The following is a 19,733-nucleotide window of genomic DNA, read 5'->3' on the forward strand; positions in this document are numbered from 1 at the left end:
GCATGCAGACATGACAATATCCAAGATCAAGAGTATTCAACTAAAATTTGTGAAGTCTCAGCTACATAAAATTCCTTGCTTACACTGATTTAGAATAGCAATTAACATGAATGAATGGTGACTAGATTCAGATCAAACAAGTAATGTGTTCTAAATGAATATAAATACTGCTACAAACAGTAATTGCTACAAAAAAAGTGATGCAATTAGGAGATATTTACCTTCATACTTTTATGCTTCATTCTTGCCAACAGAGAGAATCTGAAGTTCATGGGACAAAGACATGTTTATGAATTCCTTTATGAATAGGAGGCACATGGTTCTTTGCTTGTCTATGATCCAAAGTTTGCAGTATTTCTGTACAAATTCCCCTGAAATTCACAAAAGGAAATATGCTTTGGGCATCTCTGTTTGGGTTTCAAATATCATTAATAAAAATTATCCTTTTGTTGCATGAGTTTTTCTTCACTTTTAAAAGAACATTTATTAAAAGAAAATCTTCTTGGAAAAATCCAATGGGGACCTACAGTGAAATGCCACTTAAAGGACCCCAGTTTGACTCACAGCAGCACTGCATCCCAGCATTGTAGTACATTCTGATAGCATGCCCATGAACTTTTCTTATCTTTCTGGAATAAAACAAACCCAAAAACTGAAGTATGTAAAACTGTTAAAATATTATTTGATGACAGCTATAAACAACAGTTTCCTGATTTAGGAAAGACGTTGTTGAAAGATAGCTCTCTAGATTACAGTCACTTTAGATCACTTTCAAAACTTTGCCAAAAACTTGCATAGGGCATCTGTTAGAGACCAATTATGATCTAGACTGAAGTAGCTAAGGGACTGTTCAAGTTCAGGAGTTGAATAAAATTATGTTCTGCTGTTATAATATGTAAATGAAAAAAAAAAAAAAAATTCCAGCAGCCTGGGATTTTTTCAGGGTGTCACTGTATTACACCACTAATGGCAACAATGATGAGTTTATGGCTATAAATAAGATGGATTCATTTAAATTAGTCATGTTTTGTTTTGCACTGTAGGTTACCACTTTTACAGATTTGGAATAGATCAGGCATCTGTTTATAACATGAAATGGAGAAAACATTTCAGTTGACAAAGGATCTGGTACCAAAGTCGCAATGGTTCACGTTTAGAAAACTGGAATCTCTGAACTACAGCCAGTTTAGTTTTATATGTTGATTGGTTCTGGTTTCGCGGCATGGTGGTGTAGTGGTTAGTACTGTCGCCTCACAACAAGAAGGTCCTGGGTTTGAGCCCAGTGGCCGGCGAGGGCCTTTCTGTGTGGAGTTTGCATGTTCTCCCCATGTCTATGTGGGTTTCCTCTGGGTGCTCTGGTTTCCTCCACAGTCCAAAGACATGCAGGTTAGGTTAATTGGTGGTTCTAAATTGACCATAGGTGTGAATGTGAGTATGAATGGTTGTTTGTCTCTGTGTGTCAGCCCTGTGATGATCTGGCAACTTGTCCAGGGTGTACCCTGCCTCTCACCCATAGTCAGCTGGGATAGGCTCCAGCTTGCCTGCGACCCTGTAGAACAGGATAAGCGGCTACAGATAATGGATTGATGGATGGGTTCTAGTTTTCTTCCCCCATGGAGCATGGAGAACTCGTGCTCTATAAAATTCCACATTGCACTACTGGTTAGTGTCCAAATCAGTCCAGTATACCCATAATGAATAAGGAGTGCTGAATAAGGTGTAAGATGCATAGTGTATTTAATAACATTCCACAGGAGCCTGAGGCTGCATGACAGTTTTTAAAATTAGCAGGCACAATAAGATGAAGCTGGTTCACACCTTCTCCATGACACATAGTAGGAAGATAGAAGTAAATGTGCTGTTTCTTTGGTTAAAAAAAACAACAACTCAGTTCTTTTCACAGAATGTTAGGTTTTAGAGGGGCTAATCAGCTACATCTGGTGAACCTTAATTAGGTGAAAAACTGCTGTCGGTTTGTACTACTGTGGTTTTAATTCTTCTATGGGTTTAAGATTATCAATAAGATGCAATAAACCAAAAAGCCTGGCTTTTTTTTTTTTTTTGCAAATTTAAGTGAGTGTGAGAGTTGATTTATAAAGTGTCTGTTTTACAGATGGAGCAATACCATCTTAATGAGTTTCAGCATACTATGATGTGCAACACTGCAATGATAATATGGATTTTTCAAAATGGGATCATGTGAAAAATCTGTGAAATCCGTCATGTCATGTTCCAGGTGACGATCCGTGCTATATTACCTGCTGCAGCTAATAGTGCTGCCATATTGGAGACATATTAAGGCATTTCAGTGATTTAAAATAAATAAATAAAAAAATAATAATTATGTGTGAGAATCAGTGTACATACACACACACGCACACACACATGTATGTGTGTGTGTGTGTGTGTGTGTGTGTGTGCGCGCGTGTATGTATGTACACTGATTCTCACACATAATTATTATTTTTTTATTTATTTATTTTAAATCACTGAAATGCCTTAATATATATACACACACACACACACACACACACACACCGGTGTGTGTGTGTGTGTGTGTGTGTGTGTGTGTGTGTATATATATATATATATATATATATATATATATATATATAGAGAGAGAGAGAGAGAGAGGTCCATCTCAGAAACTGGTCTCTCATTTGGGACATTATGGTCAAAAAATTAATTTTCTAATTTTTTACTATTTTTTTTTGCATTTACCGAACACTCAATGTTTCTTTTTTCATGTTTAATAAGAATAAAGATAGTATCTTGCTTTATCTGGCCTCCACTGTGGAATTTTTTTTTTTATAACAATTCAAATGCTTTTGTAAAATTGATTTTCATATAAAATAACTACATCATGAAGAATTAAAGCCCCTCTCTCACAGATGAGTGAAAATATTGAATAAATTTCCTCTTTTTGATTGCTTTGGTTAAAAATGCCAACTTATGATGACTGAATTGATTATTCACTTAAATATGAATAATATCCATTTTGGGTATTTGATATGGCGAAATAGGACAATAGGACACAACGGAAAAATCAAGAACACACTCGAAAGATGAGAATAACGGCGGTGGTAAAAGAACACCGACTGTACCGGCTGAAGGTCGTGCGGGTCTCTGCTGCGGCGCGCGAGCAACGGGACATCACTACCGCACCGGACGGAGTGTGAGGCGGGGGTGGGGCAAAATGACCGGCCGTAGATTCTATCAAAAGTTTGATCTAAATTGACCATGGTTGCAAAATACTGGCCAGAAATATGCAAACACTACGAAATATGAAAGTAAGATGAAAAAGAAACATTCTATTGCCTTATACTGCAAGACTAAAACAAAATAAAACTGTCAAAACTCACCTTTTCGGTGATAACGCCCGAACAGATCACCCGCGTAACAGACAGACTGCAAATGGAAGCACGATCAACTTCTAACTGTTGGAGTGGAAAATTCCATTCTACACATGCAAATTGTTAATGTGTGTCCTTCCCTGCACACAAATAACACACTACGGTAAAAAATAGACCACAACTCATTTTATAGCTCAGAAATTCATACAAGACCAGCTACCATCGTAACATATTCTGTAAGAAACGTATTCTATACCTAACTTTCAGCTTTAATTAAAAAAAAAAAAAATAGCAGATTTATAACTAAATTTTTATATGGCATAGTGATTTTAAGTTACTACTTTTGGTGAGGTAGTGACCTTGAGCCTGAGGCTTTCCGTTTAGATCAAAACATACGATCGTATTGGTTTTGGGTATGCGGAAAATGGAGTTACAATGGTGATCAAATATTTTGCATGATGTTTTATTACAGTTATGATTATTCTGTGAGTGCATCAATCCTTAGGTGTATAAAGTTACAACTTAAAATACAATTAGTGATAACTGTAGACTTTTCAGTGGAATACAACCTTTTTAAGGGAATGCAATGTAGTCAACCATTTATCGTGTCCCAGATCAAGCCGCTATTTTTCCACAAATTTGCATAATTTTTGCCAAATTCTGAATAGATTATTCACATCAAAGATTTAGTTTTATCTGTATTATCGCTTTCATCATTTTATTTCAAATTAAAACCAACATCATTCAAAACTGTATAGTTTATTGACTGAGCATATTTAGTGGGGTTCCCCCACAGTACCCAGTTTCTGAGACAGACCCATATATATATACTGTATATATGATATATATATATATATATATATATATATATATATATATATATATATATATATATATATAGTACACTGGGCAAACTTCTCCTTCCTTTTAACATTTTCTGAGTTGCCACAGCAACAGCTCATTGAAATTGATGCAATTAGTTGAACCACAGTGTACCACATTGTCACTTATAGCAATATATAGCAACACAGGTGCATGAAAAGGTTTTGGATCATTTTCATGCAATATCTGCCAGGAGCTTGTGCCTCAAGGTGAAGAGAACCTCGAAAACTTATAGGACATATGCTGTAAACAGACTGAGACATTAGTGACACTTTCCCCCTGCATTTTTCAAGGAGAGTACCAGAGATTTTCCACCCAGGGAGAAGGGATAAAGAAGAGCAGCACTCAAAACCTGTAATTTCAAAGAACAACAGCTCTGGGGTGGGGTGGGGGGCATCAATATTTGAGCATGGATGGAAGCTAAACCATGTTGAGCCAGAAAGATTTGCAAACGCAAGTCCAGGAGATTATTTATTACAACCCTGATTACAAAAAGTTAGGACTCTGTGTAAAATGTAAATAAAAACAGAATGCAATAATTTGCAAAATCATTTTGACTTATATCCAATTGAGTACAAAACAAAGACAATATATTTAATGTTCAGACTGATAAGCTTTTTTTTTTTGTAAATATATATTCATTCTGAATTTGATGCCTGCAACATACTCCAAAAAAATTGTGACGGGGCATCAAAAGACTGGAAAAGTTCAATGCTCAAAAAACATTTGTTTGGAATATTCTATAGGTAAATGGGTAAATGGAAAGGCTCAGTTGCTCACAAGCAATGGTGGGGTGAGGTTCACCACTGTGAAAAAATGTGTGGGCAAATAGTCCAATAGTTTAAGAAGAATGTTTCTCAACATACAACTGCAAGGAATTTACACTGAGAATCCATAATATCATCAAAAAATTCAGAGAATCCAAAGAAATCTCTGCACATAAGGAGCAAGGCCAAAAACCAACATTGAACACCCATGACCTTCGAGACCTCAGGTGGCACTGCATTAAAAACTGACATGATTGTATAAATTAATTTATGGGCTCAGGAACATGTCAGAAAACCAGGCACTTCCTGCTGGTCCAGGGAATCAAACCAGTGACCTTTTGGTTCCAAAGCTGCTTCTCCAACCATTAGGCCATAGCTTCCCCTCAGCAGTGCTACAGGCTGATCTTCTCCATGCCATGCCACATTGATGCAGTAATTTGTGGAAAAGGAGCCCCAACCAAGTACTGAGTGTATAAATGAACATAGTTTTCAGAAGTTTGAAATTTCTGTGTTGCAAATCTTTTTTTGATGGATCTTAGGAAATATTCTAATAATTTGAGATACTGTATTTCTGATTTTCATGAGCTATAAACCATAATCATCAAAATTAAAACAAAAAAGACTTGAAATATGTCACTTTAAATGTAATGAATATAGAACATATGAAAGTTTACATTTTTGAATTAAATTACAAAAAAACAAAAACCCTGAACTTTTTCACGATATTCTAACTATATAAGATGCACCTGTATATAATACAAAAATCACCAATTGACTGTCAACATCCTTTCAGGTGATTGTCAAAAACCAGCCATCTAATTCTAATCAATGTCAACAGTTTATGATTGTTGATGTTTAGGTAATCTATAAACACTCTATAGAAGTTTGTCACTTTTCTGCTTTCATAATTAGTCAACTTAATGGTTGTTGATGTTTAGTAGATCATCTATAGACTATTGACTAAGAACTCATCCCAGGTCCTATTATACTGTTACAAGTTGCTTCAAGTAGACACTATTGATGCATTTTATGGCATGCTGTTAGACATGTTAATGGATAAACATTACATCATGTGAGCCTTATTTACACTCTTGTTTACCATTAGTTATTTACAACTTTTAAGCCCGTTTAAATCTCAGCAATCATGGTTCAAAGATGCGCTATCAGGTTAAAAAGATCATCCACATTTCATGTCCTTTAAAGTTTGAGGAAGGGAAAAGCAAGAAGAAGCAAACAATCTGCACAAGCCATGATTAATAAGACTTAAAAAAAAAAAGTCTTATTAATGCCAGATCATTAGCATACACAAACATGTTGTCTAATTATACAACAGCTGTGCCACACATTAAAAAAAGTAACCGCTAGACTTTGCTGACCTCATTAGTGTGAGCATGCAAAGCAACTTGTATACTATAGCAGTCACCGGTGAGAGAAAGCTCATGATAAAAAAAAAATGTTGCTCAGCATGTGTTTACAAGGCTGTCATTTTTGGGAATGACTAAAAAGTACCTTTTAACAATGTAAGATTTGGTGTTTTAATTACCCTGTAGTTTTCCTCCTATAACAATATTAAAATAATCTGGTTAACCTTCTAACTTTCAAATGTCATGCTTATACTTACTGAGTTTTCAGAAAATGTACCCAAACCAATAAATCATAATCAGTTTGGTAACAGTTCACTTAAGGGTAGTGTTCTTAGAGTGAGACAATTGGGTAAGTTTTTTATGACAACTGACATGAAGTTCAAAAGTTACATCAATATTAATGGGGAACAAGTACTTCATATTTAGAGTTGGGTAATGCAGGTGGTTAAGTAGAATTGCCGAGCAGTCCATTCAGACGATTAACCTTACTTGTACATAGTTCATGCCTCCAAGGCTGGTTGATTTTTCTTGAGTAGAAATGGTAGAGACATGATTTTGCCCTATCCTCTAGACCACTGTCTTAACGCTTACCTTCAAGGCCAAAAAAAATCCTCAGTGGTATAGAAAATGCTGATGGAAGACTCAGATGTCACGATCCAGCCCAGAACTTCCAAATCCTGACCTGCACCTTTGTGCTTCACTCTGAGTTTTCCCTGTTCTCCCCACGCTGCATTAGCACACCTGCTATGCATTTACTATTAGCCAGTCTATATAAACACACCGAGGAGAATTTGTCAACGTGGCTAAATACTCGCTGTAAGTTTTGTTAAGTTCATGCTCACATTCACATTCTGTTTCCCTGACTTGGATTACGTTTTTGGACTAAGATTTTTGCATGCCGATTTTTGGGATTCGTTACTGGGACTTTGACTCAGGACTCTGTTATTTCTTCCAGCTCTTGGATTATGTTTTTGGACAAAGATTTTTGCCTGCTGATTTTTGGGTTTTGTTACTGGGACTTTTGACTCAGGACTCTGTTATTTTTTCTGGCTCTGTTTTTCCTGGGATTATTATAATCTGTGACTCTGCCCTCACTCCATCTTCCTGGGTTTTTGCTGTGAGGTTCTTGAATGGTGCTGCTATGCCTGCTTCTTGCCTGTTCTCCTCATGAGCCTACTCATCAGGTATGCCCCAGTTAATTTCTAATAGTTGCTCATTGGGTCCAATCTGTTCCTATGGCCTCTGGGTCATGACAGAATTTATCTGCTATACTGTGGACCCAGCAGACTATGATGTGCTCAAACCTGCATTGGCTAAGCAGAGCTCTCAACCGAGAGACCTGTTCCAGCCCAAAGTCCGGTGAGAAAACTTAACTCTAAATCCTTCAAAATCCCAATGTTACTGAAGATGTCATCCTCCACTCATGTCCTATCTGCCTTCATAGATTCAGGAGCAGAGGGGAACTTCATTAGCGAAGCCCTCATGCAAAAGCTCAACCTGCCAGTCACCCCTCTGCAAAGTGCACTTAGCATATGGACTATCGATGGCGGACCCATAGGTGACGGCCTAGTCACATCATGGACACAGCCACTGCAGATACAAGTGGGGGCCCTACATCATGAACTAATCTCTTTGTACATCATGACCACTGACCATCATGATATCATCCTCGGCTACCTCTGGTTACAACTGCATGATCCCCTCATCTCATGGCAGAACAAGGAGATACTCCAGTGGTCATGTACATGCTTTCAGAGCTGCCTCTCTCGTCCCCAACTCATTGTTTTCTCCACCTCAGTTGAGAGCCTGCTCCCCGACTCCATGGACAACGTTCCAGAATGCTACCACGATCTTTCTGAGGTCTTCAGCAAGGGGAAGGCCTGCGGACTACCACCGCATAGGCCCTGTGACTGCGCCATTGAGCTGTTGCCATGAGGTCGCATCTATCCCCTTTCCCAGAAAGAACATGCTGCCATGGAAGAGTACATCCAGGAGGCTCTCAAACAAGGTTACATCCGGCTGTCGAGATCTCCTGCCTTGGCCTGCTTCTTCTTCGTGGAGAAACGAGGAGGTGGACTTTGGCCCTGCATAGACTATAGAGGGCTTAATGAAGTCACCATTAAATATCCATATTCTCTCCCTCTGGTTCCTGCAGCTCTGAAGCAACTCAGATCAGCCAAGGTGTTTTCCAAACTGGATCTTCGAAGTGCCTACAACCTGATCTCTATTAAACGAGGTGATGAGTGGAAGACCGCCTTCAACACAACCACTGGTCACTTTGAATACCAGGTCATGCCATATGGCATATCTTCGGCTCCCAGCGTGTTCCAAAGTTTCATCAATGATGTGCTGTGGGACATGGTGGGAAAATATGTCATTGCCTACATAGATGACATCTTGATCTATTCCTCAGATTTCCCCAGTCATCAGGGCCATGTCAGAACTGTTCTCAAATGGTTGCTGGAGAACCACCTCTATGTCAAAGCCAAAAAATGTGAATTCCACCAAGACAAGATCTCCTTCCTGTGCTCTGCCATTAGCTCAGAAGGGGTCAGCATGGACTCAACCAAAGTCTCGGCTGTTACCTCATGGCCCCAACCTAAGTCAGTCAAGGACCTCCAGAGATTTCTAGGTTTTGCCAACTTTTACCGCCATTTCATCAGGAAATTCAGCACTTTGGCAGCTCCATTGACCACTCTCCTAGAAAAGGGTCCCAAGTGCCTCTGATGGAATCCTCAGGCAGAGGAAGCCTTCAACAAGCTGAAAACCACTTTCATGTCAGCTCTGATTCTCCAGCATCCAGACCCCACGAAATCATTTGTCATGGAGGTAGATGCCTCTGACACAGGAGTAGGAGCCATCTTGTCCCAGTGGTTTGGGGAAAAGCTGAAACTACACCCAGTGGCTTTCTTCTCCAAGAAGCTAACCCCTGCTGAGAGGAATTACGACGTGGGCAATTGCGAGCTGCTGGCCATCAAACTAGCCTTGGAGGAATGGTGACACTGGTTGGAGGGAGCAACTCATCCATTCATCATCCTAACTGACCATAAGAACCTAGAGTATCTCAAGAAGGCCAAGAGGTTGAATCCACATCAGGCCAGGTGGGCACTGTTCTTCACCTGTTTTAATTTCTCTATCTCCTTCTGACCAGGGTCCAAGAAGACCAAGGTGGATGCTCTGTCCTGGGCTGTAGAACCATCTCCCAAAGGCACAGAACCTCAACCCATCATCCCAACACAGCACTTCATACAATCCACCATATGGGATCCGGACAGTGAAATCCGTAAATCTCAACCACAATATGTACCTAATCCCATCTCATCTGGTCTTCTCTTTGTGCCAGCACATCTATGCAGCAAACTCATCACCTGGGTGCAGTCCTCTCCTGCCGCTGGTCACCCCAACAGTCAACGTACCTACCAGATGCTGAAGAATAGGTACTGATGGGACAACATGGTAACAAAAATCAACTAGTTTGTCTCTTCCTGTTCCAACTGTGCCCAGGCCAAGGTTCCTTGAGCTCCTTCAGCTGGCAAACTCATGCCTCTACCTGTCCTGCAGTGACCCTGGTCACACTTGGCGATCAACTTCATCACAGACCTTCCTTCATCACAAAACAATACCACAATTGTGGTCACCATCGACCAGTTCTCGAAAGCTTTGAGGCTCATCCCTCTTCTGGGTATCCCTACAGCCACCCAAATGGCTGAGCTACTTTTCCAACAAGTATTCTGATACTACGGCATCCCTGAAGACATCCGGCTAATACCCCCAGTCCAATGGGCAGGTAGAATGGGCCAACCAGGAAATCGGCTGCTTCCTGCGAATCTACTGCATGCACAACCAGGGGGACTGGGCACATTTCCTGCCATGGGCAGAGTATGCACAGAACTCCCTAAAGCATTCTGCGACGCAGCTAACACCTTTCCAGTGCATACTCAGCTACCAACCACCCTTGTTCCCCTGAGATGACGCACCCAATCAGGTACAGGCAGTAGACAAGTGGTTCCAGCACAGCCAAACCATTTGGGAAGAGGTCCATCAGCGGCTAGAGATCGTCTGTGCCAAGTACAAGATGTATGCCGATTGACACAGAGTAGAGACTCCCACCTATCTTCCCGGTGATTGAGTATGGGTGGCGACTAAGAACCTATGAGAGACACATGCCTGTAAGAAACTACAACCATGCTACATCGGACCCTTCAAGGTGTTACGGCACATCAACGATGTCTCATATCGTCTAGAACTTCCACCGCACAGCAGAGTCTCTCTCACTTTCCACATCTCCAATCTCAAACCTGTCATCCCAGGTCCGCTCTCTGACAACATACCCACTCAAGATCACCCTTCTCTGAATCTTGACGGGGAACCCATCTACCAGGTCAACAAAATCCTTGACTCTAGGCAAAGAGGCAGCCAGGCCGAGTACCTGGTAGATTGGGAAGGGTATGGGCCGGAAAAACAAAGTTGGGTCAAGTCCAAGGACATCCTTGACCCTCTGCTCAAGCAAGACTTCCATGCCCAACACCCCAGCAAGCCAGCACCCACAGTTCGAGGACACCCCCGAAAGAGTATAGCTCCCGGAGGTAGCTCCTTGGGGGGGCTCTGTCAGTAAACCTGCTGGAGACGAGCAGACTACAAACATGGACAGCTTGGACTATAATTCCCAGCACACACAGTGCCCTCTATCTCCCGCCTTCTGACTCTCAGCTGACATTCATTTCCTCATCACCTGTCTCAGTATTTAAACCCCAGTCACACAAGCACACATTGTGAAGTATCATTCTGGTTTTTCCATACATACCAAGCCTTGTTATTCTCTGACTGCCTTTTTGCCTGTTTGACCTTTGCTAGTATTTTCTCGTTTCCTCGATTTCTGTTTTGCCCATGTTACTCTGTTCACCAGACCCTAGCTTGTTCTTTGACTATGATTCCTGTCTCTCATTTTGGCTTGGTTTGCTATTTTAAAGCTGTCTTCCACTGCACATACATCTGTAAGTGCCTGCACACTCACACCATTGAATTCTGGACTCTTGCCGCAGCAGTTGACTGGAACATGAGCGCCTTGCATGATGCCTTCTTTCATAGGCTAAATCATGCTATCCTGAATGAGATTACTCCTCATGACCATTGTGACAGCCTGGATGGCTTGGTAGACCTGGCCGGTCAGGTGGACACACGCCTTCTGCTGTGCAATCAGAGAAGGGATCGGAGGTGGAGCTGGAGCTGGAGGGTTAAACCCAGGACCATCACCTCTCCATTTTCTCATCTGCCATCCTCGGTGAGTCAGAGCCCATGCAATTACGCAGAACCTGGGTAACCACAGAGGAGAGAAGATGCCATCGAGAAAATAGTTCCTGCTTTTATTGTGGACAGTTTGGATATTTCATTTCCTGCTGCCCGGTAAAAGGCTCTGCCCACCAGTAGTTGTGGGGATACAGGTGGTCATCTACACATACTTCCCTTGCTGCTAGGTCAAAGTTGACCATTGAGATTCCATTCCAAATCAAGGTCCAGTCTGTTCAAGTCCTCATTGATTCCGGTGCAGACCAGAGCTTTATCAGGACTTCCTGGGCAGAAGAATTGGGCATACCCTTGTGTCAGCGAGATTGCCGCCTTGTGACCAGATCTCTGAATGGGGCTGAACTCAGTCCCACTTCCCATGTCTCTGACCCTGTTACTTTGAAGGTTTCAGGTAATCATGTTGAATCAATTTCGTGCTGCCATTAATGACTCCCTTGAGTTTATTGTCCTTGACTTTCCTTGGTTACACCTCCACAACTCCCACATTAACTGGAGTGATGGGACCATTCTTTCTTGGAGTACTCACTGCCTGGCCTCCTGCCTATCTTCTGCTCACACTTCTCTGACCCCTCTTGTCACCAGTCCTGATGAGACAGTATATCTTTCCAATGTGCCCCCCGAATATTTGAATCTTTGTTTGGTGATCAGTAAGGCTCGCGCCACCTCTCTTCCTTCACACTGGCCCTATGATTGTGCCATAGAGCTATTACCTGGAACCACACCCCCCAGGGGGCATATCTACTCTCTTTCCCCCCTGGAGTGGGAGGCCATGGACGAATACATTTCAGAGTCTCTAGCGGCTGGCATCATTCATCTGTCATCCTCTCCAGCTGGTGCAGGGTTCTTCTTTGTGGAGAAGAAAGACAAGTCCCTCAGGCTTGTCAAGTCCCTTGACTATCGGAGACTTAATGCCATCACTGTTAAGAACCACTATCCCCTACCACTCATGTCCACTGCCTTTGAGTTACTTCCTTTGAGCACCCCTTCTCCTGGACTAACCATGCTGAGAGATCCTTCTCTTGTCTTAAGAGCAGATTCACCATGGAGCCAGTTCTCATCATCCCTGACCCTGCCATTCAGTTCATCCTCGAAGTGGATGCCTCTGACATGGGTGTTGTGGCTGTCCTGTCCCAGAGGTCAGCCAAGGATAACAAGGTGCACCCCTGCGCATTTTTTCTCATCACATGACTCCAGCAGAAAGCAACTATAGCATTGGTGACCGGGAACTACTTGCTATCAAGTTGGCCCTGAAGGAGTGGAGGCATTGGTTGGAGGGGACCGAGATTCCATTCATCGTATGGACTGATCATAAGAACCTTGAGTACCTCAGGTCTGCTAAATGCCTCAACGCACATCAAGCCAGGTGGTCATTGTTTTTCTCCCACTTCAACTTTGTGCTCTCTTTTAGACCACACTCCTAGAATGTCAAGCCAGATGCTCTTTCCAGGCAGTTTTCTCTGGACTCTCAGCAAGGCACCGCCAAACCCATCCTCCCTGCCCATTATCTCATGGCTGCTTCCTGACTGAACATAGAAACTGCTGTCCAAAATGCCCTGTCCAGTGATCCAGGACCAGGTAATGGTCCACCCAACTGTCTGTATGCGCCCCTTTGCGTATGGTCCCAAGTGCTTCAGTGGGGGCACAGCTCCCTCCTAGCCTGTCACCCTGGGGCAGCCTGGACCCTTGCCATCCTCAGGCAATGCTTCTGGTAGCCGACTATGCTGTGAGATGTTAGGACCTTTGTGGCAGCCTGTGACATCTGCTCCAGAAACAAGACTAGCAACCAACCTGCTGCTGGACTATTAAGACCCTTACCTGTACCTCGCCATCCTTGGTTCCACATTGGGGTGGATTTTGTCACTGGTCTCCCCAGTTCCAAGGGTAATATTTGCATCATGACAATCATGACAATTTGCATCACTTGCTTCTCTAAGGCTGCTCACTTTGTTCACCTCCATAAGTTGCCTTCAGCTAAAGAGACGGCAGAACTGTTTATCAACCGTGTGTTCCAGATTCATGGTCTGCCTATGGACATTGTGTCCTACAGACATCCCCAGTTCTCTGCTCACTTCTGGAAAGAGTTCTGCAAGCTCAGTGGGGCCACTCCCAGCCTCTCCTCAGGTTACCACCCCCAGACTAATGGGCAGATGGAGCATACCAATCAGAAGCTAGAGGTCACGCTATGATGCCTAACATCCAGTGATTCTTCCTCCTGGAGCCAGGTGCTCCCTTGCATTGAATACACCCACAACTGCCTTCCCTCATTGTCCATCAGGCTGACTCCCTTCCAGTGTTGCCTTGGTTACCAGCCCCCTCTTTTCCCTGAACAGGAGGAGGAGGCATCTCTTCCTTCAGTCCAAGCCTTTGTCTGATGCTGTCGCAGAGTTTGGGCACATGTCAGATGTCACCTGTTATGCTCCAGTCACACATACAAGAGGATGGCAGATCGACATTGCAGGCTGGCTCCTGTCTACTGCCTGGGACAAAGGGTCATGATGTCCATGGCCAATCTCTCTCTCAGGGTTCCCTCATGTAAGCTGGCCCCCAGGTTTGTTGGCCCCTTTCATATTTCTAAGGTCATTAACCCCATGACTATGAGATTGGTATTGCCCAGGTCTATGCAGCGGCTCCACTCATCTTTTAGTGTCTCTCAACTGAGACCTGTAGTCTCCAGCACCTTCTCCCCCCTTCAAAGGCCCCTCCCCCTCCCAGGATCATCAATGGAGGGGTGGTCTACACAGTCAGGAAACTACTAAAGGTCCATCAAAGAGGTTGTGGGTTACAGTATCTGGTCGACTGGGAGGGCTATAACCCAGAGGAGAGGTGTTGGGTGCCAGCACATTTCATCCTTGACCCTGCTTTCATCAGGGATTTCCACCACAAGAACCCGGGGGCTCTGTCTGGGATGCCCAGAGGCATCTGTAAGAGGGCAGTATTGTCACGATCCAGCCCACAACTTCCAAATCCTGACCTGCACCTTTGCACTTCACTCTGCATTTTCCCCGTTCTCCCTGCACTGCATCAGCACACCTGCTACGCATTTACTATTACCCACTCTATATAAACACACCAAGGAAAATTACTCAACGTGGCTTAATACTCACCATAAGTTTTGTTAAGTTCACGTTCATGTTCACATTCTGTTTCCCGACTTGGATTGTATTTTTGGACTAAGATTTTTGCTTGCCGATTTTTGGGATTCATTACTGGGACTTTGACCCAGGACTCTTATTTATTCTGGCTCTTGGATTACGTTTTTGGGCTAAGATTTTTGCCTGCTGATTTTTCGGTTTTGTTACTGGGACTTTTGATTCAGGACTCTGTTATTTTTTCCAGCTCTGTTTTTCCTGGGATTATCATCATCTATGACTCTGCCCTCGCTCCGTCTTCCCAGTTTTTTACTATGAGATTCTTGGATGGTGCTGCTATGCCTGCTTCCTGCCTGTTCTCCTCACAAGCCTACTCATCAGGTATGCCCCAGTTAATCTCTAGTAGTTGCTCATTGGGTCTAGTCTGTTCGTGTGGCCTCTGGGTCATGACATCAGATTGTATTTTGGACTAATTTGTGCTTTTAATTTCCTATTTTGAGTTGCTGTCTTAATGAAATAATGGCAGTGTTTTTTGTAACAGTAAAGAAGACATGCCAATAGTTTGAAGGTTAAGCTAACTTAGCACCTATATCTATCACTTTAATTGTTACTCATAAATTTATCCATAATTAATTCATTACTTGAAATAAGCAGTGTTTCTGTCTCATCCGACGCCTTCATGCAAAAAAAGCCTTTTTGTAGATGAGACTCCTAATTAATTCATAGTTACATTTTGCATTTAATATTGGCCTCAAATGACATTCCATGGATATTTTCAGACAAAATTAACTTGTTAGCTAATTAAAATTAACTTAAAATTAGCTTACGTGAACATATGAAATTTATCTTCAAATGGTGAATATTTCACAAGTGAGCAAAGCAAATAAGTGAAATATTTTTCAGCAAGAGAACATAAACTTCATGGACACATCCACAAAAAAATACGCAAGTTAATCAAAAGAATTTTCATTTTAAACTGGTTCGCCATTTTGACAATGTGCATCCAGTCAGTGGGAAAACATTGGGAGTGACATCATCAGAGTGAAATATCAGAAAATGTCACAGAATAAAAAAATAAAATTAAATAAAAATATTCATTCAGACTCACCATGTATTTTGCATGAAAAATGTGCATTTTTCAACACAAGAAGATAAACTTCATATCTTCAAGCCAACATGTGATTTTCTTTTTATTATATAGCAAGGGCGGCTGGTGCATAAGGGCGATTGGGCGACGCACTGCCAAAACGAAAAAAAAAATTTTTTTTTCTTTTTTTAAAACAAACTTTCACCAGCGCTGCTCGAGGCCGTTTTAATCTGTCTCTGGGTATCATTGTCCAATCAGGGTGGTCTTGCTTCTAGAGTACCGCCCCTTTTGGGGCGATTTCAGTCACGCTGAAAATCGCCCAAGAGTTCACTGATAGAGTCCCATGTTAATATATTTTTTTTCTCCTGACTGACACTTCAATGCAATCTCTATGGGTTCCGGGGGGGCTCGCCCTAACGTGCTTACGTCACTGCAAAGCGCGGCAAAGTTGCGTTTGATCCGCTCAGTTTCTGAGGTGAGATGGATGCGGACATAGACATATAAACATAGAAATTTTAGGCTTTTGGGAGAGTGAACATCGCTACACAACTGGATGAGGGCTAATCATACACCATCCTCGCCGCCATATTGGATGTGGCAAAGTGGAGATTCTTCAACCGTCTCTGGTATAGTGTCTAGACAGTAGCCGAGAATAAAGATGCCTCATTCATGTGCTGCATTTAACTGTACCAACAAGTTTACCGTCCGAACGAGATCACATGGGATTACCTTTCACAGGTGAGACTGGAAAAATACTTTTCATTACTGTTCCTTCAGTCTTCAGTTTCCCAGCTCATCTCCACCGGGTAGGTGTATAGTTATAAGCAGTGAGAATAAGATAATACAGTGCCACACTATGATGAACGTTTTTGAATGTATGATGAATGTTTTTAACCTTTCTGAATGTGAAGGAATCAGTGATGTTTTGTTTTGGTATGACGCTAGAACCTGGCCGAACTCAGTTTGGCGGTCATTCAGCTCACTTTATTCAACGAGAGTAGGTCTGTGTGGTGACTCAATAAATAAAACAGTAAATTTTTATTTTCATTCACTATTTCCAGTTTTTCCACTATTTCATCATTTATCATATTCAGTCTTGTAGGTTGGTTATTGTGGCCTCAGGTTTTGGTAGCTTGCTATGGTATGCTGACTGATTAGCTTACCTGAGCTATCTATCGCGTATCTGTCGCTAGTTTACAGTGTACAGGGTATTTCGCACACTATTTATAACCATCACATTAAAAGTTATATATGTTGTTTTGATGCCTGTTTGTTTCCCAAATATATACGTGTGTGTCTTAATGGGTGAATAAAAGGCATCGAGTTAAATATTATTGTAGAAAGGGGCTTTATGAATGTGGCAGCGGGGGCGTGGTCAAGCGCCGGTCTGTGACAGGAGGGCGGAGCCAGTGAAGGTGAGTGGCAGAATCACTACACCTGACGGTAATTAACCTGTCTTTGTGTGTCTTCCCAGTAACCACGCCCTATTTAAGGAGGCAGAGGAGAGAGCTCATCCCGGGACTAGAACACAGCGTGTGTGTTTTTCTCTAAAGCATAAAAGTAGGCTGTTACACTGAAAAGTCTGACAATAAAAAGCCTATTAGTACCAGAAGCTTTGTCCTGCTGTCCTCTGTGCTCCACCCACGGGCGCAGATAGAGGGGGGGACGGGGGGGATTCGTCCCACCCAGATTTAAATTCACCTCGCTCGGTCCCCCCCACTTATAGGGAGGAAAAAACGTCTATGCTGTCTTTCTTTGCATAAGGCAAACCTCACGGAAAAATCAAAAGACTAATTACCATTCGGAGGTGCACAGCAGTATATAGTTGCAACTGCAACCTGTGCAGTCTGCGCGAGCTCGAGCTTGGTTGCTATGGTTACCCACAAGTTTGACAGGCATATCAGGGACAGCGCCTCCTAGTTCAGGACCCCAACACGGCATGATGAAGGGTGCCAAAAGGCAGAAAACGACTGCATCGTTTTTTCAAAAAAAAACGACTGTAAGTAAACTGTGCCTTACTTTATCATATCACCTTGCAATTTTTTGATAGTCTGTTCAAAGTAATGTCGTAGTGAAAGTAAAATCGTATGGAGTAGAGATGCCTTTCTGGTAGCCTCCTTCTTTCGGTGGCAGCCTGTAGATACAGTGCTCAGAAGGCAGTTTTAATGTTTAATCTGGCGTTCCCTGCCATAATTTCAGCGAGCATATTGTTTCATAAGGAAACTTTGCGAAGAGTTGTTGACTGACTGCCGCTCACGCAACACACAGGCATAGTTAGAAAGTCAGGATGCACTGGTTTACACTTTACACACACGCACACGTAGCCCAGCCTCTCGCTATGTTTAACAGTTGGAATTTAGCAGTTTTAAAACTAGTTTTGCAGTTTTGCAATTTCTGTGCGTGATGATAATGTGTAAACTTTGGATTTCCATAGGCTATGTTAAAATGTTATCATTGTCCTGGCCTGCAGGTAGTTCCTGGTGATGGCAGTGAGGGAGGTGAAATAACATGTATACACACTACCGTTCAAAAGTTTGGGGTCACCCAGACAATTCTGTGTTTTCCATGAAAAGTCACACTTTTATTTACCACCATAAGTTGTAAAATGAATAGAAAATATAGTCAAGACATTTTTCTGGCCATTTTGAGCATTTAATCGACCCCACAAATGTGATGCTCCAGAAACTCAATCTGCTCAAAGGAAGGTCAGTTTTATAGCTTCTCTAAAGAGCTCACCTGTTTTCAGCTGTGCTAACATGATTGTACAAGGGTTTTCTAATCATCCATTAGCCTTCTGAGGCAATGAGCAAACACATTGTACCATTAGAACACTGGAGTGAAAATGGGCCTGGAAATGGGTCTCTATACACCTATGGAGATATTGCACCAAAAACCAGACATTTGCAGCTAGAATAGTTATTTACCACATTAGCAATGTATAGAGTGGATTTCTGATTAGTTTAAAGTGATCTTCATTGAAAAGAACAGTGCTTTTCTTTCAAAAATAAGGACATTTCAAAGTGACCCCAAACTTTTGAACAGTAGTGTGTGTGTGTGTGTGTGTGTATATATATATATATATATATATATATATATACACACACACACACACACACATATATACACAAAATGGAATAATTTGCTGACAGCTCAGTCCCCCCCAGTTCAAAAATCCTATCTGCGCCCCTGGCTCCACCCACACTTCAGAGAGCTCTACAATGAAGTTCAGTCCATTTACTTGCATTGGTTTATGGGGAAGATTTGCCACATCAAATATGGCGGACACTCTGACGTATCCCAGCAACGGGCCACCAGCTCAATGCGGCGTCTATTTTTATATGTCTATGGATGCGGAAAGCAATTCAGTGTGGTCCTTAAAAGAAGTTCCATTTAGTCAGCGATCAAATCGAGCTAAATTGGCAACAAAACAAGCTGGACCCCCCTCGACCAAATCTAAACATAAAACAAATTTCGACGGGGGGGGGGAATCATATACTCGAGGTTTTACTTCAACATGGTCCCAGCGCAAATCCTGGTGAGCTGGCTGCGAGGACGCCTCAGCGATTTTCTGCTCCCCCTGCTTACTTTTCCACCCTGGAGGTGGCTCCACGGACAACACTGCTTGGACGGTCACTGGAGTTTTGGACATGCAGCATTTGTCAGAGAAAATAAAAAAACATGAGTCATCAAAGATTCACATGGGCAGCTGCCTGAAATTTTAGGCTTTTGGGAGAGTGAACATCGCTACACAACTGGATGAGGGCTACAGGCTAGCAGTTCACCGCCACAACGATGAGGTGAGCAAGAACAGGCACATATTAAACCAGCTCATCCAATGCGTGAAATTTTGTGGAGTGTTCGAGTTAGCTCTACGAGGCAAAGACGAA

The sequence above is a fragment of the Neoarius graeffei genome, chromosome 18 (assembly GCF_027579695.1).
Source record: "Neoarius graeffei isolate fNeoGra1 chromosome 18, fNeoGra1.pri, whole genome shotgun sequence".
Classification (NCBI taxonomy): Eukaryota; Metazoa; Chordata; class Actinopteri; order Siluriformes; family Ariidae; genus Neoarius; species Neoarius graeffei.